The following is a 22476-nucleotide window of genomic DNA, read 5'->3' as shown; positions in this document are numbered from 1 at the left end:
GTGCTGTTGGTTGAAAAACAAAAGGAAAAACTTGCAATTCAGCACTTTTTCACAACCCCCCTTGCTGTCCCAAAGTGCTTTACAGCCAACTCACTACTTTTGAGTTATTTTGTAATGTGAGAAATGTAGCAGCTAATTTTCACTCAAAGAATTCCCTCAAAAATTAATGTGATAATGACCCGATTGTCTGATTTATTTTAATGATGTTGATTGAGCCATAAACATTTACCAGAATAGCAGAATTCCCCTTCCTTTCATTGAAATAATGCCATGGATCCTTCACATTTACCTGGTAGGGGTCTTTGGTTTAGGAATAATGGTCATTTGATAAGATCAAAATCTGACTGGAAAAGTTTTGGTTCTAAATCTGCATTCAGAACCAGCTGACTTGCTACAGAGTGCACAATGTAACTTCTCTAGGAATTTTAACATAGAAACAATGGGCAGAATCTTCCCAGCCCCTGAATGATGTGGGCAACAATGCATTAGTTGGTAAAATATTTCTAAAATTTGAAGAAATTAGGTTCTCAACATTAAGTATAAAAGTCCGATTCTGCAACTAAATTTTGAACCGTGAGACAAGAATCTCGCTTGTGGTGATGAGAGGCTTATTTACATCCACTTCTATAGCATTAGTACCTTATCTCAACTCTTTTATATGCAGTTTCCCATTTTCCCAGGTGTCAAGCAGAAATAAAACAGCAACAATTCCCAATATGAAAGTAAGAGCAAGAACTTGGCAGCATCAGTTCTCCGTTCACTCCTTCGGGTTTCCATCTTGGACAGGAGTGCCCAACACCATGGAGTTCTCCCCTGCCAGGTACTAAGCAGGTGCCTGTTCTCTCATAGTTTTCTTTGCGCCAGCAACCTGGAGTATTTCTGCCTCAGCCAGCTGTGGAGGTGTCCCAGTGACATGCTCACCTGAATGTGCTCTTGACTGTAGTCTAACGAATGAGTTGACAGTATCTGAGCTGGTGAGGGGTGCACTTGGCAAGCTTGCTGGTATTGCTATTGAAGGATCCATGGCTTTGTCCTTAGAGGTAGAGAAAGCCATGATATCTTGCAGTCTACTTTCTTCAGGACAGAGACTGTGCAGATGACACCGGTGCCTACAAGTGCAAGCATAGATCATAAATAGATTTTGAAGCTAGGGTTGAAGTTTGGCAATGTTAAGTGGTTGTGGTGGGACAGCAGTATCGTATTTTACCGCAATTCTTATTTGGTTGCCAGAGGATAAAGGTCTCGGCATCACCAAATGAGCAACCCTTTCGTCTCCCGCTAGAGCAAAGATCCTGTCCTTCTCGAGGGTGAAGAAATATATACTAGTTACCCCAACACAGATCTTGACTCCACACTGTGGGACGATTTGTTCTGGAATGAGACAAAAGGAAGAGTTTGGTGAGATGGAAGTGGGTGGCAAGGCTGTTAATGCTGCAGCAGGTGGAGGGAAGGTCATGAAGTGTCCCAAGTGAGAGAATAAACAATGCAAAGGGTATGCAGGGTTATTGGTCCGTGGAGATTTGGTCAGTGAGAGTAAGTGAGGGGAGATGCTGTATGCAATAATGAGAGTGTAGACCATGAGCTTTGCTGGAAGCTAATGCAATAGCAGAGATAGAGTGAGTGCGAAGTAACCGAGAGAAGAAGGTGACAAGTACCTTCGTACAGGTCCATAAAGTCATAACATTTCTTGTGGCACTGCTGAGTGCTTCTCTGGACTGTGATCAATGCACTGACCAAGCTTTCAACGTTAGCTCAGGCTGTCAGGATCCACTGCAGTGGTCTCCTCTGACAGTCCTGAGGAAAGAGGCTGGCCCTCCTCTGCACCATCCTCTACCAGAACCTTCAAATCCCTGTCACAGGAGCAGAAAGTTAACTTTCCCTTTCTCAGGCACAGGAGCCAGGAAGGACAGCTCCAGGCTGACAGCACACAACCTCTGCACAGCTACATTTTAAATGGCACCCAAAATCCAAGTGGTCTTGACAGCACCAAATATCCCCATCACTGGCAAATGCACAGTAATGTGAGTGGGCATTGTAGAGACATAGTGCATTGCTATGGGGCAGGCAATGGAGAATAAGGTTAGATAATTAGCTAGAGCTCACAGAGTAATATCATCCATGAAATTTCACAAAGTTAGTTAATTTTTGGTAAGATTTAGTCCTCTGCTCATCCCTTTTTTAAGGGTCTTTGTCGCTGCCTTGCTCTTGGTTATGCAGCCAATGAATTAATGCTGAGCGAAGGGAATACAAGAAAACAAATGGAGTGAAAAGTTTTACCTCATGGAGAGAGGAGTGGGAGAAGGCCCAAGAATACAACTACAGGGAAAAATGTAACAATCTTCAAAACTCAGGACAACCTGTTGCAGAGTTCTATCAAATTCTGGAGTACTCTGAAATGCTGTGCACTTCCAAGCAAGGTTGCAGCAAATAATCCAGGGTCAGTGATGGCAGCAGTAAGGAGGTACTTAGAAAGCAATTTTTTTTATGTTTTAAAGACATCAATAGGTTTGGGAGAAAATAGGAATATCATATTGAACTACACAATCAGCCTCAATTCTATTGAAAGGTGGACCAGGCTCAATGGGTCAAATGACCTACAGATGCTTCTACTTTCTAAGTTTCTATAAACCATCACAACATTACCATAACAATCTTCAACAACAGGCCAATGATGCAATGGAATCAAACAGTCAGCAATCTACAACACAAGCAGTAACGTGGTGTGGTTCAAATCTATAATGAGAATCTCTGTTTGGTATAGTAAGATGCTATCTTTATCCACCTTCCACATGATACTCCAGTGCCTGGAGTATATATGTAGAATGTACAAAAGAGAGTGCATGATCATTTCATACCTGCACTGTGGTCAGGCTTCCTACTTCCCTAATCACTGATCCTTTAAGATCTTCAGGATCGACTTGCCAATCGGGTATGAGGATGGAGGATGTGGTTTGTTCCTTGGTGGTTCTCTCTAGCTTTTTATCTATTGTTTTCCCTGCAAGTAGAAAAGAAAAAAATAGCAGAAGAAATACAGATATTGCCATATGTCAGCACATACTCACACATAGTCAGTGTGACAATATGCATCATTTTACAGTTATTATCTAGAGATTGTAGATATGAAGGTTTATCACAGAGGAACGTATTAAAGATTCAATACTCCGTGCATTGAAAGTACAGTTGCTGCTACAGTAAGAGCCACGCAGAAAATAAAATATTGTACAACTGTATGTGACAGAAATTCTAGGTAATATCTATGTTTAGTGCATAACATTAATATAGGCTGTGAGTGCATACAGTCATAGAGATCTACAGCACAGATACAAAACCTTTGGTACATCATATCTATGTCAATCAAAAACAACCATATAGCTATTCTAATCCCATTTTCTAGCACTTGACCAATAGCCTTGCATGCCTGGGCATTGCAAGTGCACATCTAACTACTTCTGAAATGTTCTGAGGGTTTCTACCTCTACCACCCTTACAGATGGTGAGTTCCAGATTCCCACTGCCCTCTGGGTGGGAAGGTTTTTCCTCACATCTCCTCTAAACCTTCTGTCCTTTGCCTTAATTCTGTGCCCCGGTCATTGATCTCTGGTTATCTCCTATTTTAAGGGATTTAGTGAGGTTATTAAAATGGTTAAGTCATAACTAAGGCATGCTGAATAGCACAATAGGAATTCACATTTGTAACAGCCTCCAGCCACACACAGTGAGCTGATCTGCTAACCAGAGTTGAAAAATGTGGTGCTGGAAAAACACAGCAGGCCAGGCAGCATCTGAGGGGCAGGAGAATCGACATTTCAGGCATAAGCCCTTCTTCAGGAATGTAGAATATATACCACAGCTTGATCTGCTAACCAGTTGACCAAAAAAATGAACATTTTCCTGAGTTAAAAAGGGTTGAGCACAGGTGAAAATCAATTTTATTAAAAATCCAGACAAGTTCAATTTGTGCTCTCTCTCATGCCAGCTAGTGCCAGATGAAGGTCTTCAACCAAATCATTATAGGTCAGCAAGTTCTAATCTTAATTTTCCATCAGGAAATCAGCTTCTTGTTGCCCACACAACTGGTTGAGGAAAGTGACAGTGATTGTCTATCACTATCACCGTTGGAGATAGGTGTTGAGGGCAAAATCTCTAAATTAAGTTAGGGAGAATAGGGAATAGTGAATTGTAAGGATCATGCTGAGCGACTTCAGAGGGGACATTGGCAAGTTGGCCAAATGGGCAGACAAATGTGAGGTAATGCGTTTTTTGTAGAAGAAACATGGAGAGACTCAATGGTACAACTCTAAGGGGTGAACAAAAGGGTTCACATGTATAATTCTCAGAAAGTGGCCAGGCAAGTTGACACAATTTTTAGGAAAGCTTATATGGGATCCTTGCATTTACAAATAGAGGCATAGAATATAAAAACGAGAAAGCAATGCTACCCCGCTACAAATCATTGGTGAGACCACTTTTGGAGTATTGTATTCAGTTCTGGGCATCTTATTTAAGGAAGGATGAAGAGAATGCAAAGTAGATTTACTTGAATGAAACCAGGAATGTGAGTTTTAGATACAAGGAAAGATGAGAAAAATTGGGCTTAATGTCCTTGGAGATGTTCAAAATTATGGACTATTCTGACAAAGTAAAGAAGGATGTTCTTTTTCCTCATTTGTATGTCAGTAACTAGGGATTGCAATATCAAGATTGTCAGCAAGAGAACTAGGATTGAGATGAAGAGAAACTTCTTCATTCAGAAAATGGTCAGGATTTGAAATGCACTGCCTGGGAGAGTGGCAGACATGGATGCAATGGGAGGTTACAAAAGAAAGCTGGATATATATTTGAAAGTGATGAATTTAGAGAATAACGAAGTTAGGGCTAAAGGATAGGACTAGCTGGGTGGCTCTTTCAGGAACAGTTACAGACACAATGGGTTGCATGGCCTCATTCTGTACTGTAAAATTCTATGATTCCGTGGGAAAAATCTTTGCTTGTAACAGTGGAATACCTCTTTGCCCCCACCTACTATTAATGGGTTATCTGTCAAATCAAATGCTGCTGATATAGAAAGTTATTTCTGGAAATGATAGTAGGTCAATGCCCTAAAGGTCAGGCATACACTAATGGTGCACTATTAAATCCAAACACAAGTCAGGCTCTGTATCAAAATTAAGGCTTATATCATTCATTGGCTGCTGATGTAAAGCATCCTGTTCCTAAAGCAGATAGGTTAAAATATTTGTTTTCCTTTAAGCTTACAACAAAATTTCAAGGGTTGAGAAAATTCCACTCAGAAATAATCAGCTGAATTGGGAAACATGTTCCCAAATAGAAAAAGCAACCAACACTTAAGCTTTGTTTATTTTCTGAAATTCTACAATAATCCTTGCAACAATGACTTGACCAAATGATTCTGGCATACATGAGTAAATTCATCAGTCCAGTTATAAAGACAGCCATAGGTTATAGAACAGTATTGTAGTCCTGTCCCTACCCACAGTCCCTTCCAGCACAGCTCACTACTGGCAGCACTATATTATTGATTAGCCCCAACAGTTCCTCGTACAATCTTGACATTGGAACCAGGTGCCATACTTTCAGTAAGTCCTTTTAAGGCACAGTCATTCCAATGCAATTACATATGAATAGAGATACATTTAACATGAATTATTGCATGGTCCAGAGTTTTAGGTATAAAAGAATTAGCTTCAGTTAGTATACCTCAATCCATTACATGATCCATTTTACCTTTGAAAATAAGTTAATTCAAAAATCATTTACTATCATAACATTTTTCACAAACGAAGGAATATTTAAAGCTGTCATCAGAACTGATTTTATTCAGAGAACAATGTTATGTATATCGTATTATATGTGGTTCAGAAATTTTGTATATTAAATTATCTTGAAGTGATTGGTTATTTGAAATACCTAAAACTATGCATAAATGTTTCACTGCTGTGGGTTATCCTCAAACCTGAAGTAGGGATGCCCTCTGCAGGATGTTGCTGAAACCAACATGCTATTTAAACTGAGTAGCTAATACAAAATGTAGTCAGGAAATAATTAGATGGAGATCTTGCCGTCCTTTGTCGCCAAAGTACTTAGACAACTTGTGTTTGTTTTCATATCAAGATGATGGAAGCTAATGTTGGAGAATGAAGTATTTCGCAATTCTGGTCAATTGAAATAGAGACTGAAGCTTCTTCTACATAGTGCACCAAACTCAATCTCAGCAGAGTACTCTTAGTGACCAGGATGCCACTTGTTAACCATCCTTAGATTTGCAAATTGATAACAGTGCTGTCCTTTGGGTTCAAGCAAGGAACTAGATTGAGACTGCCAAAGCATCATGATTTTCAAACAGGAATTAACCACATTTATAAGGTCTGCGATTGAACCCAGTCACCATGAATCATCTAATTCTGAGGTCATTGCTTTTTAAGTAGTTTGATATTCCACAGTTAAACAGCAGAAAACCAAACAATAATTAAAATACAAGCATAAAATACAGGCAAGCACTAAATATATTAGTTGGAATACATTTCTGCTAAGTTAAGGACTCAAAATGTATATATTCTATTTCATCCTCTAACCTGTTGCACAATGCAATGTGAGATGACAACTGATCACTTACATTAACGTGTTTTGCTTTGCCACCTTCATCCCTTATCCATATCCATATTCAACTTCCAATTTTCTACTTATAGTACTCTGGAGCCAGTGGTTAAATATCAAAGTCTAGCCTCAAGCCTGTTAATTTTACCTCTCTTCTGTAGGGAATTCGCCATTGCAAGTCGCTGCCCCCTTTCATAGCTATGATCAGGAGCTAGCCCTATTAAGTTGGTATAATATTTTTGTTTATTCATGTCCTTGCTCAGTCATTTAACATATGACATCTAAAAGAAACCCATGAGAATGAAGTATGTGATAGAAGTGGATAAGAATATTAGAAAGAATTTTCTTCAGTTAGTTGATTATTTTTTAGTTTAGATTCCCTACAGTGTGGAAACAGGCCCTTCGGCCCACCAAGCTCACACCGACCCTCTGAAGAGCAACCCACCCAGACCCATTCCCCTACACCTAACACTATGGGCAATTTAGCATGGCCAATTCACCTAACCCGCACACCTTTAGACTGTGGGAGGAAACCAGAGCACCCGGAGGAAACCCGGGCAGAGAACGTGCAAACTCCACACAGACAGTTGCCTGAGGCAGGAATTGAACTCGGGTCCCTGGCGCTGTGAGGTAGCAGTGCTAACCACTGAGCCACTGTGCCACCCTTTGAAAATTGTGTGTTTGTTTCAGACTTTGAATTTATTTTTAAATTATATTTAAATGTAACAATCTCTCCCAATAAGGGCCAAAGTATCAGGCTATAACTATTTCTCACTTTTGAATTTTTTTCTAGCTGCAAACTACTGCTCAAAAATGATAATAATTCAGCTATTTTGCCCAAAAATACATGCTGATCTAAATTTCCACAGATCAACCTTCTGCAAGGAAATTAATGGTAGCTTCTGAACAGCAGGTCTGTGAAATGCTTTCATTAAAAGACTAGATATCATGCACATCCTGAAAACAAAGAAAACTTGACATATCCTAATTTATCCTTTCAGAAGAATCACCCATACTTCCTGTGATAATATTCAACTATTTATTACATGATTGCAAGACTTTTGCTTCTGTATCTTGCTAGGAAATGGATTGATCATCTTTTTGTGTAAAGAACAAACTTTATCTTTGATAGTTTAAATTGAAAGTCCTTTGTCCTATTGTCAAGTTCAGTTTGAAGTGATCGCTCAGATTTGCTTTTTCAATGCTACTTACCATCTTGACTGACTCTATAAGCTCTCAGACACCTCAGGCTGAATCTTTATATATTTTGGCTAAATGTATTTTTTGTTGAGTTTTGTTCTTCATCCAAAACTCAGTTCATGAATGAAATAGCACGCTCCTTTGGCACCATTCTCATCAGACGCCAACCCAATTCTCCCACTAGTTGTAGTCAGAAATATTTGTTACTGACAGGATATCTTGGGAAGTCCAGGCATCCCTGCACTGGAACCATCTTTAGTCCCCAGCCATGCACCCAGTCAAGCATTGGCCCCAGCCATGCACCCAAAGTTGCCATTCACTGTGAACATAAGGGTACAGCAGCCATAAACCAACACTTCTCAGGGCACACAGGTGGCAAGGCTGACATTTCCTAATATATACAAAAGCACATTGCTATACCTATTGCAGAATAGGCATCAGGCCAGAGTTTACCTGTCCTTAGCCATATTCCCACATACAACCCTGTAAGTCACTATTACTCTTTCGCCAATGCTCACAGTGGCCCAGCATCTTATCATTGTTCAATGTGGGACCATCACATACAGGGAAGATTTCAAACAGTTCAAACATCATCTTTATTCACCAATACCAAAACCAAACAGAAATTAAACAAACAGAAGTTGTATTTGTTTCTCAGAACAGAAACAAACTGTTTGCTTGTCAAGCACTATAATTTTACAGTTAATGAACGATCACTGTACCATCTCTTATTTACTGGAATCGGGTGTCATTTAAGTCCTGACTGACTTGCAGTGCCCAACTCTGCTGTGCTCCATCAGACTGAAGGTGATGTTCCTCCCACTCAATTGTTCAAAGTCCTCACCCTTCTCAGAAGACTGCTCCCACTCCCCCAGTTCATTAGTATTATTACATTCTCTATTTGCATGCTCCATTTATGCAGAGGGTAGCCTTGTCTCCCAGAAACTATCTTTGTGAGCCATGTGTCCCTTCAAACGCAGCAAGGACAGGAGAGTTTCCAAGGATATAGGGATCATGGAAGCTGCAGGTTATAATGTGCAAACCCCTAAGAAAATAGCCATGATGTGGAGGTACGGTGTTGGACTGGGGTGGACAAAGTCAGAATCACATGACACTAGGTTCTAGTCCAATAGGTTTATTTGAGATCAGAAGCTTTTGCAGCACTGCCTCTTCATCAGGACTTCACCTGAAGAAGGGGCAGCGCTTGGAAAGCTTGTGAATTCAAGTAAATCTGTTGGACTATAGCCTGGTGTCATGTGACTTCTGACTAATGAAACATAACTGATGATCACAGCTGATTTGCACATTGATGGAATGGAACCATTTTTGAACTCAGTTCCATTATGATGTGGTGCTCTCAGCATAATGTGTGTATAGTCTATCATGCCCTGCACATGTGGAATCCAGCTATATTGGCAAAGCCTACTGACCAAGCTGCAGCCCTAACCTTATCGGGGGAAACGAGATGAAGTAGTGTGTTCTGGCACAAATGATATCAATACCAACCCTGATACATATGTGGGTGAATGGTTGAGAGATCATTTCCTCTGGCTCCTTTGAAGTAAAAAATCGTATTACAGTTCAATGCAGCTGTCACCTTAATGGCCATTGGAATAGGATACCACTAACTCTTTCAGGTCACAAGTCCTGCTCCAGCAATTCATGTGCTCAGATCGCCTCCAAGCAGTGATATCCAACAAATTTAGTAATGTTGGATTAGGGGTGAAGACTCATCAATATATTAGAGAAAATGTCCTCTGCTCTTCAAATAAGTGTTATGGGAACTTCTTTTACGGATAGTTCCTGATTTACAAATGCCCAACTTACAGACTTTTATACTTACAACCAAGATCCCATATAAGGTGTATTGATATTAATTTTAAAGATCCAACATGCAAATATTTGTTAGTACTTACAAATGGCTATTTTATATTATACTGTATTGTGTCCTGATTTCCATATAAATCGACTTACGAACATATTCAGGACCAGAATTCATTTGTAACCCATAGGTTGGCTGTATCCCTTTCAGAGTGCAAACAGGTTCTCTGTTCAAAGTCTTATCTGAAAAACGGCACTTTCACATCTGCAGCATTCTCACAAAGCTATACTGAAATATTAGCCTACAGAGTGTGCTCAAACCCTAACACAGGGCTTAAACTCATGGCCTTCAGACTTAGAGGGAAGAGAGTCAAAGTTGGCATGTAATAGAATGCAATGGAATATGTTTATGTATGCTATTCTTATGAATGATTTTATAATAACATTGAAGGGGAAATGTGGAGATTTAGAAAATTTGAAGACATCTTTAGAAAATGCTGGAAATCTACAGCAGGCCCAAGCATATCTGGAAAGAAAAACATCATGTTATGTTTTTAACACAGTTCATTAATAAGAATCGATGGTGAAGTATCTTCACCCAACAATGCTTTTCCTGTTTAATCTATATGTATGCACACAAGTAAATAATTATTGCAGTACGTAAGTACTAATGGTAGCCCACTAGAAAATGTATGAGCAAGAATTCAGGTCAGCTTTAGGTTTTAGAGGTTAACTTTTGGGATTGCAGTGCCCAAGTGAAAATAAGCAACTTTTAACACCCAATATTGTAATCATAATAAATCCCTAATGACTAATTAGATACTGTTTCGCATGGGGGTGATTGGGAAGTGATTCACTGCATTGCAATTCTACCCAATGACAAGTTGTGTATTCTGACTGTAGTTTTTTTTAATCCATTAAAGCATAAGGAGTTGCTTTGTGACACAAGGTCCCTGATGATCAACCTGGATAATAGTTAAATGTGCTCAGTTAAATATCAATGGACAGAAAATTTGTACAAAAGCTTCACATAGATAAAGACTTTTTAAAAAACTTTTGTGAGAGGGAAGTGATAAGATTCATAATTCAGCCTGGTTGTTTTAAAAGGACATCTTGTAGACAGACAGATGTGATGATCCATGATTGAGTTTCATTGAAATAGAAAATGTGAGGTTTAAACAGTTGTATGTGAAAGGCACTATTTAAATATGAATATGTTTTAATATTTAAGTATGACCTTGTGTCTCCGGCAAAGTTTATACCATGATGCTCTATAATAATATCATTTAACTGCAACCCCTTTCATGACACAAATGCATGTAGAGAGTTGAGAACAAAATTACTGTCACCCTTTACTGCAAATAATTCAGTACTTTTCCATTACCACAGATTTAAATAATGGCTTGCACATTATAGCACAGATGTGGTCTATAACACATGGAATGATTTCCTATAATCCAGTGCAATATCATGAGCAAGAAATTGTATAGCTCCTTTCACTTGGCATAATGTCCCAAGAATCTTTTGAAGAGGAGCAGCAGACACTAAGCAGGCAGGAAGACGGACAGAGCTTGAATTCTACAGCACCATATCCAGTTCCCACGTTGATCCAAAATGCTGTACAATAAATGTAACTTTTAATTATCCATCATCTTTACATTGCCAAATTTAATAGCCACAAACAGCAAAAGAACGAATAACCAGATAATTATGTTTTTGTTGGTGGTGTCAATTGAAGGGAAAGATCTTTGGTCAAATTTACGTGATTTAAGAAACATTAATAATTAATAGCCCCTGTATTACTGCAGCTCAATTTCAATTGAATGATCAAATAAATGAAAACATTTTAAATACTGTAACTCTGGCCAATTTCCATAGCATTATTCATAGGTAGCCCATACCTTTGGCAAAATTGTCGGACAAGAATTTGCATTCTCTTTTGACAACGTCGTTCAGTATCGGCCACAGCAGCACAAATGGTCTCAAGGTTTTAAGCACTGTTTATATCCAACACAAATTGTGGTTCCATGATTTATTTTTGCGTTGTTAGCTTTAAAAAAGTCACTCGAGAAGCTGACCCAGCACACAAAACTAACCAGACTATGAGGATAAACGAGTCACTCGTGGATATTACAATTAACTGCGAATCTTTGTGAGTCTTCAAGGAGGTTCATAACATTAAGTTTCTTTCAGGTGCAAATCGGCACATTTTAAAGTTTTTGCGTTTTGACTGTACACCAATGTTTGTAGTACTGTAGTGAACTATAAACCGATGTTTATAGTAAATATTTATATTTTGTGAGTTTATAAATTGCATTACTAACAGGTGTTGGACGATTGATTTAAACGTTTTTTTGTGGTAAACCCATTTTCAGCTGGATTAAGAAGCCGCATCGGGTTATGATTCTTAACTATATCAGATAATATATTAACGCAACAAAGTTTTCTTTATTGAACTATAAACATTGCCCAATGCCCTGTTCATGGTCGATTTTACATTTTAGCAATAGCAAATGAGCTCGGACAGAAACTAGAGAACAAAAACACCTTTGAAAACGCGTACAAATTTGTGCATGTTTCGCAATATTGAATGGGATAAAATAAAAGAAACTCTTGTCCGTAATTTCAGCTGCCAATCTATGCTCTATCTTTAAAGCTAAAGCTTAGGTACTCCCTGTGAGAAAATAGCTTATATAAGTGAATTGAGAGGTTGCCGTGTCTGTAGCAGTAGCTTTGCTTCTAGTCTTTGACAAGGTCAGCTTAATTCAGTAGAAAACCGTACCAGGAAATGACCATACTTCCTTTACAATATATTTTTTTTTCTAAAAAATAATTGCTCTATCATGATTTGTTGATAATTTATACATAATGTGAAACTTGGAAGTTAGCATTGGAACTCTGATGGATGCTTTAGATACAAAATTTATCCTGTACCCAGGTCAATAGATTGGATTAGCAGAATCCAGTCCAAGTGTAATGTGAAAAATACAGCAACTCATAACTTCAGTTTGGGTGGATGTAAATGCCCATCCTGAAGCTGGTTTTGTGACATGGTACATTTCATCACATGGGAGGGTGCTGGGCAGGGACCCGGCCACCTTTCTGCCACTGCCCAGAACAATGGGCGGTGAATTCACTTAATGGAAACTCGAAAAGCAAAAACAAAATCACTCAAGAAGCTGACCCTGCCCACAAAACCAGTCTTACTCCACGGTTAAGCTAATCACTATTGGGTCTTTCAATTCCTGTCAGACTTATCTGTGAGTTTCAAGGTTAGGGGAGGCCTGTCCGAAGGCAATCAATGCCTAACCAAGGAGCCCCGCATTGGGTAGGGGAGACCCAACTCAAAGTCACCTCATGCCCTTGCTAATGAAGTTTCCTCCATTCCCACCACAACCTGTCATCAAGCAACCATGGACTGGTCTGTGACCAATTTTTCAGCTTTTCGTGGGTGCTATGCCACCTGCTCCTATTGGCAGTTGTCAAGCAATGGACTGCTGCTGGCCTTTGATTAGCCATTGCTTCCCAATGGAGTGGTTGGATTTCTAGTCTGAGGTCCTTTAATTTGCCCACCGGTGCCCAGTTAAATGTCTAATGTAGCGAGTCTTCCTGGGAGAAGGAGATATGAGTCTCTCACTGGCTTTTCAACAGGTGGACAAGACCTCCAATAAATATTGCTCTTCATTTCTCAAAAATGTTGGCAGAGACATAATTGTGGAAATAGAATTTGTATTGCATCTTCCCAACACAGCATATCATATTTTGAAAAATGGCTTTGATATGGATTAACTTTACTTAAATAGTGACAATATATTTAAATTAACTGGTTGTATTAAAATTAAAATATACGTATTGATTTTTAAAAACTGAAATTTTACTAATTAAAAACTGAAACCTGCATCAGTCTTAAATATTTTATAGATACAAGGCTTCCCCTTTTGTTTAGCTTTCCCAGATCACAGAGAGTCATAGAGATGTACAGCATGGAAACAGACCCTTCAGTCCAACCCGTCCATGCCGACCAGGTATCCCAACCCAATCTAGTCACACCTGCCAGCACCTGGCCCATATCCCTCCAAACCCTTCCTATTCATATACCCATCCAGATGCCTCTTAAATGTTGCAATTGTACCAGCCTCCACCACATCCTCTGGCAGCTCATTCCACACACGTACTACCCTCTGCGTGAAAAAGTTGCCCCTTAGGTCTCTTTCATATCTTTCCCCTCTCACCCTAAACCTATGCCCTCTAGTTCTGGACTCCCAAACCCCAGGGAAAAGACTTTGCCTATTTATCCTATCCATGCCCCTCATAATTTTGTAAACCTCTATAAGGTCACTCCTCAGCCTCCGACGCTCCAGGGAAAACAGCCCCAGCCTGTTCAGCCTCTCACTGAGCTCAGATCTCCAACCCTGGCAACATTCTTGTACATCTTTTCTGAACTCTTTCAAGTTTCACAACATCTTTCCGGTAGGAAGACCAGAATTGCACACAATATTCCACAGCGGCCTAACCAATGTCCTGTACAGCTGCAACATAGCCTCCCAACTCCTGTACTCAATACTCTGACCAATAAAGGAAAGCATACCAAACGCCTTCTTCACTATCTTATCTACCTGCGACTCCACTTTCAAGGATCTATGAACCTGCACTCCAAGGTCTCTTTGTTCAGCAATACTCCCTACGATCTTACCATTAAGTGTATAAGTCCTGCTAAGATTTGCTTTCCCAAAATGCAGCACCTCGCATTTATCTGATTTAGACTCCATCTGCCACTTCTCAGCCCATTGGCCCATCTGGTCCAGATCCTGTTGTAATCTGAGGTAACCCTCTTCGCTGTCCATTACACCTCCAACTTTGGTGTCATCTGCAAATTTACTAACTGTATCTCTTATGCTTGCATCCAAATCATTTATCTAAATGACAAAAGGTAAAGGGCCCAGCACCGATCGTTGTGGCACTCCACTGGTCATAGGCCTTCAGTCTGAAAAAACAACCCTCCACCACCACCCTCTGTATTCTACCTTTGAGCCAGTTCTGTATCCAAATGGCTAGTTCTCCCTGTATTCCATGAGATCTAACCTTGCTAATCAGTCTCCAATGGGGAACCTTGCCGAACGCCTTACTGAAGTCCATATAGATCACATCTATTGCTCTGCCCTCATCAAACATATTAGCTTCTGAACTCCAATCACTACTTGTCTACACAGTGCATTAATACTGATAGCTCTCGGTGGAGGTTGACTGCAGACACAAAACTATATCCTACTTTTCTCCAGAACTCTCGCATCAAATATAGCTGAGCAGTTATTTATATCAAGTAATTCTATTTACAGTCTAGCGAGAAAGGAAACCTTCAAGTGCACTGTCTTAAAATTGCTCCCAGTTTTTAAACTGATTATGTAAAATTAATTAGGAGTGACATTTTAAAAATATCAATAAACTAGACAGCGAGCACAGTCCATTGGTCAGAATGGGTCATTTAACTAACCACTCTGATGCTGTTGGCAAAGCATTCTTTGACAACTTTTCTGGTTTTATCTGCATTGAAGACAATCTGGTATTCCTCCATTTGCCAGGCCAGCTCACGCCATCATTTGAAATTGGCTTCAAGCCTCATTTAAATGAAACCACCAAGCTGAGGGCACAGGAGGCACAAGGGTCTGAAACAAATGTAAACTGTGGGATTTAGGGAAGATGATGGCTGAGTGACAATATCACTCAACTAATCCTCCAGACACCCGGATAACATTCTTGGGACCTGAGTTCAAATCTGGCTGTGGCAGATGGTGGAACTCAAATTTAATTTAAAAAAATTGTTGTCGATTGTTGGGAAAAACACATCTGGTTCACTAACGTCCTTGGGAAGGGAATTTGCTTGGTCTAACCTACATGTGACTCCAGACCCACAGAGGTTGACTTTTAAAACAAAAACAGAAGGTGCTGGAAAAGCTCAGCAGGTCTGGCAGCATCTGTGAAGATAATTCAGAGTTAACATTTTGGAAGCTCAGGGTCTTTTTGCATTCAGAACATAGATGTTTTGCGAATTGTTCACCCAGTCCATGCATCGTTTCCCCAATTTGGACGAGACCACATTGTGAGCAGTGAATGCAGTAAACTAGATTGAGAGAAGTAGGAGAAAGCGAGGACTGTGGAGATCAGAGTCAAAAAGTGTGGCACTGGAAAAGCACAGCAGGTCAGGCAGCATCCAAGAAGCAGGAGAGTCAACATTCCAGGCATAAGCCCTTCATCAGCAATGTGTGAGAAGTGCAGAAAAAGTGCTGCTTCACCTGGAAGTTATAGTTGGGCCCTTGGATATTGAGGAGGGAGGAGATAAATGGGCAGGTGTTATACCTTTGGCGTTTGCAGGGGAAGGTGCCATTGGGCATAGGGAGTGAAGGAAGAGGTTGACTCTTAATTGCCCTCTGGCAGTTAGGGATTTGCATAAGTACTGGCCTAGCCAGTGGAGCGTAGAAGGTCGAGGGGTGATTTTGTAGAGGTTTATAAAATCATGAGAGGTATAGATAAAGTTAAATGGCAGGTATCTTTTCCCTAGGTGAGGGATTGCAAGACAAGGGGGAATATTTTTAAGGTGAGAGGAGAAAGTTTAAAAAATACATGGGGTGGTTCACGTGTGGAATAACTTCCAGAGGAAGTGGTAGATGCAGGTGCAATGACAATGTTTAAAAAACATTTGGATAAGTACATGAATAAGAAATGGTTGGAGGGATATGGGGCAGACACAGGCAGGTGGGACTATTTTAGTTTGGGATTATGTTCGGCATGGATTGGTTGGTCCGAAGAGTCTGTTTCCATGCTGTAAGACTCTATGATTCTGTGATACCCATATCCTGAAATAAATTAACTGGAAAAAAAAACCACTGCATTGTCAGAAGGAGCCTTCAGGTTGGGGGTGGTGATGATCAGACAGGGGACAGAGCATCTGGAAACTAAATGATCTTTATGAATGCAATGAGCCCAGGAGGAACATAAAGATCACAAAGCTTCTCCAAGATCTAGGATAATCATTTTACTCTAAACACCATTTTGATGGCAGTGTCTAGCCATAGGTCTCCTATTTAATATGCAGACAGACATTTGTTTCAGGTGTGAACCATGACTAACATGATAAGCAGGTGACACATTTTTGGTGCAATATGTGCATGTTCCTTCAATATTGGATACTTAAGCTTCTTCATGCCTGTAAAATAGACATGGTTATTGTTATATCTTCTGGATTCTATTAGATAAAACCACACTTTAGATTCAAAAGACTGGAACTTCAGCAGATGTATTTCTTGCTTCTCTCCATGCGGCTGATGAACTGAAACATTGGGCAGAACTTTCCCAGTCACTGAACAACCATGGGCATGAATGAGAAAGTTGGGAAAATCATGTGAGATTAGCAGTGGGGAGATTTCCAATGTGGAACCAACAATTGTATAGTGAGACAAGATTCTCACTAGCAAGTGATGAGAAGACTATTTGTATGCATTATCATCTCGCTGTTAGTTAATCTCACCTCATTGTTATGAAGCTTTCCATTCTCCTACCACTGGATAGAGACTGATGGTGACAATTCCTGACATGAAATTCAGAACAGTAACCTGGTGACCCCAGCTGGCCGCTTATTCTTCCAGTCCTCGAATCTTGTGCTACAACCACACGCACCCCTCATCTACCAAGAACTCCAGACCGTGTCAGCAAAGTGGGCAATTTGCCTCTGTTTGATATATTTGGGCAATTGACAGGGACAGTGCAATGCAACTCAGAAGTACCAGCATCTGGCTGGGTGCACGGCTCAGCTTCAAGAATGGTGCACAGATAATGAGGTGAGTTTGGAATGATAGCATGAGAAATCTTGCTGGGGCTCACAGAGAAACCCTCATGAAATTCATCAAAATTGACACAGTTGATTTCTGGTAAAATTTAGCCCATTGTTAATCGGCACATGACTACAGTGCAGCAGTGAATGGAATATCCTGATTTATATATAAGAACGATTAGTTCTTAGCTCTTTACAAATAACATAACAATATTACAATTATCACCAAATGACTCAGCCATTGTTTGGGATGTTCCTTGAACTTGCCTGTTACATTATAAAAAGACATTGTTTCAAATGAGATCTTATGTTATTTATTATAAAATACTTTTCACAACTGTATAAATATTTATTAAAAAATCAATTCCAGATGAGGAGCCTATTAGACGATTCATTTTTAAAATTCGGCTAAAGTATTAATAAAAAAACTGTATAGCTGATATACATCTCAGCAACAAAATCAGACTCATTGCAATTAGTACCGTAATCTGAAGTATTTTGTGAACACAAGGTGCCTATGAGGTTTTAACAAATCTACTAACAAATTTTCTTAAATTCTACTAGCATAATCCTTTGGCTCGCAAAAGATATTCAAGAACATGATTGAACCCCAATACACTGTCTTACTCGATGAAATAACAAACAAGGTAGAATGTGGTTACTGTGGATTTTCACACACTGCCGAGAATGTTAGTACAGTCCTAACCAAGAATTTAGAAACATTACAATGTGGTCAAAGCTGAAAAGCAAATACTGTGTCATTAGCTTCTAAAACAGTTGAGTACAAGGTGTAGTCCAGCTGAAGCAACACTGAGTATACTTTGAATCACTGATACTCCCATTTAAAACATGCAAAATAAGAGCAGAAATGGCCACTCATCCCTTTGAGCCTCTTCCACCATTCAATAGAGTCATAGAGATGTACAGCATGGAAAGAGACCCTTCGGTTCAACCCGTCCATGCCGACCAGATATCCCAATCCAAATCTAGTTCCACTTGCCAGCACCTGGCCCATATCCCTCCAAGCTCTTCCTATTCATATACCCATCCAAATGCCTCTTAAATGTTGCAATTGTATCAGCCTCATCTGGCAGCTCATTCCATACACATACCACCCTCTGCGTGAAAAGGATGCCCCTTACGTCTCTTTTATATCTTTCCCCTCTCACCCTAAACCTACGCCCTCTAGTTCTGGACTCCCCGACCCCAGGGAAAAGACTTTGTCTATTTATCCTATCCATGCCCATTATAATTTTGTAAACCTCTATAAGGTCACCTCTCAGCCTCTGACGCTCCAGGGAAAACAGCCTCAGCCTGTTCAGTATCTCCCTGTAGTTCAGACCTCCAACCCTGGCAACATCCTTGTAAATCTTTTCTGAACCCTTTCAAGTTTCACAACATCTTTCCGATAGGAAGGAGACCAGAATTGCATGCAATATTCCAACAGTAGCCTAACCAATGTCCTGTACAGTTGCAACATGACCTCCCAACTCCTGTATTCAATACTCTGACCAATAAAGGAAAGCATACCAAACACCTTCTTCACTATCCTATCTACCTGTGACTCCACTTTCAAGGAGCTATGAACATGCACTCCAAGGTCTCTTTGTTCAGCAATACTCCCTACGACCTTACCATTAAGTGTATAAGTCCTGCTAAGATTTGCTTTCCCAAAATGCAGCACCTCGTAATTATCTGAATTAAACTCCATCAGCCACTTCTCAGCCCATTGGCTCATCTGGTCTGGATTCTGTTGTAATCTGAGGTAACCCTCTTCACTGTCCACTACACCTCCAATTTTGGTGTCATCTGCAAATTAACTAACTGTACGTCTTATGCTCGCATCCAAATCATTTATGTTAATGATGAAAAGTAGAGGGCCCGCACCGATCCTTGTGGCACTCCACTGGTCACAGACCTCCAGTCTGAAAAACAACCCTCCACCACCATCCTCTGAGCCAGTTCTGTATCCAAATGGCTAGTTCTCCCTGTATTCCATGAGATCTAACCTTGCTAATCAGTCTCCCATGGGGAACCTTGTCGAACGCCTTACTGAAGTCCATATAGATCACAAATACTGCTCTGCCCTCATCAGTCTTCTTTGTTCCTTCTTAAAAATCCTCAATCAAGTTTGTGAGACATGATTTCCCACACACAAAGCCATGTTGACTATCCCGAATCAGTCCTTGCCTTTCCAAATACATGTCCATCCTGTCCCTCAGGATTCCCTCCAACAACCTGCCCAGGCTCACCGGTCTATAGTTCCCTGGCTTGTCTTTACCGCCCTTCTTAAACAACCTCCAGTCTTCCGGCAACTCACCTGTGACTATCAATGATACAAATATCTCAGCAAGAGGTCCAGCAATCACTTCTCTAGCTTCCCACAGAGTTCTTGGGTACACCTGATCAGGTCCTAGGGATTTATCCACTTTTAACCGTTTCAAGATATCCAGCACTTCCTCCTCTGTAATCTGGACATTTTGTAAGATGTCACCATCTATTTCCCTACAGTCTATATCTTCCATACCCTTTTCCACAGTAAATATTGATGCAAAATATTCATTTAGTATCTCCCCCATTTTCTGTGGCTCCAAACAAAGGCCGCCTTGCTGATCTTTCAGAGGCCCTATTCTCTCCTTAGCTATCCTTTTTTCCTTAATATATTTGTAAAAACCCTTTGGATTCTCCTTAATTCTATTTGCCAAACCTATCTCATGTCCCTTTTTTGCCCTCCTGATTTCCCTCTTAAGTATACTCCTTTTTTTTATACTCTTCTAAGGATTCACTCGATCTATCCTGTCTATACCTGACATATGCTTCCTTCTTTTTCTTAACCAAACTCTCAATTTCTTTAGTCATCCAGCATTCCCTATACCTACCAGCCTTCCCTTTTACCCTGACAGGAATATACTTTCTCTGGATTCTTGTTATCTCATTTCTGAAGGCTTCCCATTTTCCATCTGTCCCTTTATCTGCGAACATCTGCCCCCAATCAGCTTTCAAAAGTTTTTGCCTAATACCCGTCAAAATTTGCCTTTCTCCAATTTAGAACTTCAACTTTTAGATCTGGTCTATCCTTTTCCATCACGATTTTAAAACAAATAGAATTATGGTCGCTGGCCCCAAAGTGCTCCCCCACTGACACCTCAGTCACCTGCCCTGCCTTATTTCCCAAGAGTAGGTCAAGTTTTGCACCTTCTCTAGTAGGTACATCCACATACTGAATCAGAAAATTGTCTTGTACACACTTAAGAAATTCCTTTCCATCTAAACCTTTAACACTATGGCAGTCTTAGTCAATGTTTGCAAAGTTAAAATCCATAACTACCCTATTATTCTTACAGATAGCTGAGCTCTCCTTACAAGTTTGTTTCTCAATTTCCTTCTGACTATTAGGGGGTCTATAATACAATCCCAATAAGGTGATCATCCCTTTCTTATTTCCCAGTTCCACCCAAATAACTTCCCTGGATGTATTTCCGGGAAGATCCTCCCTCAGCACAGCTGTAATGCTATTACTTACCAATAATACCACTCCCCATCCTCTCTTGCCTCCCTTTCTATCCTGCCTGTAGCATTTGTATCCCGGAACATTAAGCTGCCAGTCCTGCCCATCCCTGAGCCGTGTTTCTGTAATTGCTGTGATATCCCAGTCCCATGTTCCTAACCATGCCTTGAGTACATCTGCCTTCCCTGTTAGGCCCCTTGCATTGAAATAAATGCAGTTTAATTTATTAGTCCTACCTTGTCCCTGCCTGCCCTGACTGTTTGACTCACTTCTGTTCTCAACTGTACCCGTCTCAGATCGATCTCTTTCCTCACTATCTCCCTGGGTCCCACACCCCCCACCCCCCACCCCAGCCCCCCACCTTACCAGTTCAAATCCTCCTGAGCAGTTCTAGCAAATTTCCCTGCCAGTATATTAGTCCCCTTCCAATTTAGGTGCAATCCATCCTTCTTGTACAGGTCACTTCTACCCCAAAAGAGATTCCAATGATCCAAAAATGTGAATCCTTCTCCCATACACCAGCTCTTCAGCCATGCATTCATTTGCTCTATCCTCCTTGTCCTGTCATCACTAGCTCGTAGCACTGGGCGTAATCCAGATATTACCCTTGAGGACCTCCTTTTTAAATTTCTGCCTAACTCTCTGTAATCTCCCTTCAGAGTCTCAACCTTTTCCCTTCCAATGTCCTTGGTTCTAATGTGGACAATGACCCCTTGCCGGCCCCTCTCCCCCGTGAGAACATTCTGCACCCTCTCTGAGATATCCTTGATCCTGGCACCAGGGAAACAACACACCATTCTGCTTTTTCTCTGCTGGCCACAGAAACGTCTGTCTGTACCTCTGACTACAGAATCCCTTAACACAATTGATCTCTTGGAAGCCGGCGTACCCCTCATTGCATTACAGCCATTCTCAATACCAGAAACTTGGCTGTTGGTGCTACGTTCCCCTGAGAATCCATCACCCCCTACATTTTCCAAAACAGCATACCTGTTTGAAATGGGTATATCCACAAAAGACTCCTGCACTCGCTGCCTACCTCTCTTACCCTTCCTGGAGTTAACCCGTCTATGTGACTGTATCTGAGACTCTTCCCCTCTCCTTCCTATAACTGCCATCCATCACATACTGTTGCTGTTGCAAATTCCTCATCGCTTCTATCTGTCTCTCCAACCGATCCACTCGATCTGATAAGATTCGCATCCAACAGCATTTCTGGCAGATATAATCTGCAGTAACCCTTAAACTTTCTTTAAACTCCCACATCTGACAAGAAGTACATATCACTGCAAAGGCCATTTTTGCTCCTTCACAATCTACAGACCCAGAAAATAACGCCATGGTGATCTTCTCCCTCAATTCCACCTTCCTGCATTATCTCAATATCCCTTCATTCTTTTAGTAGGCAAAATTATATAATTATTTATACGTCTTGAATATTCTGAGTGACTGAGCATTGAGTAATTCCTGAGCTGTAATCAAAGAGCTATATGACCTCAACAATCAA

The 22476-nt window shown here is 40.5% G+C and overlaps 1 long non-coding RNA gene across 2 annotated transcripts in view; it reads right to left on the bottom strand.

Moving 5' to 3' along the window:
- LOC140453563 (uncharacterized) overlaps positions 1-22476 on the bottom strand; it is a 49495-nt gene that overhangs the window by 8449 nt on the left and 18570 nt on the right. For both annotated transcript variants that reach the window (XR_011952434.1, XR_011952433.1), the window contains exon 2: positions 2856-2995. This is a non-coding gene — a long non-coding RNA (uncharacterized lncRNA). The remainder of the gene's footprint in view (positions 1-2855; positions 2996-22476) is intronic.

Source organism: Chiloscyllium punctatum, chromosome 27 (assembly GCF_047496795.1).
Source record: "Chiloscyllium punctatum isolate Juve2018m chromosome 27, sChiPun1.3, whole genome shotgun sequence".
Taxonomy (NCBI): Eukaryota; Metazoa; Chordata; class Chondrichthyes; order Orectolobiformes; family Hemiscylliidae; genus Chiloscyllium; species Chiloscyllium punctatum.
The sequence above is the reverse complement of the archived record's forward strand: the minus strand, read 5'-3'. Positions and strand labels throughout refer to the sequence as shown.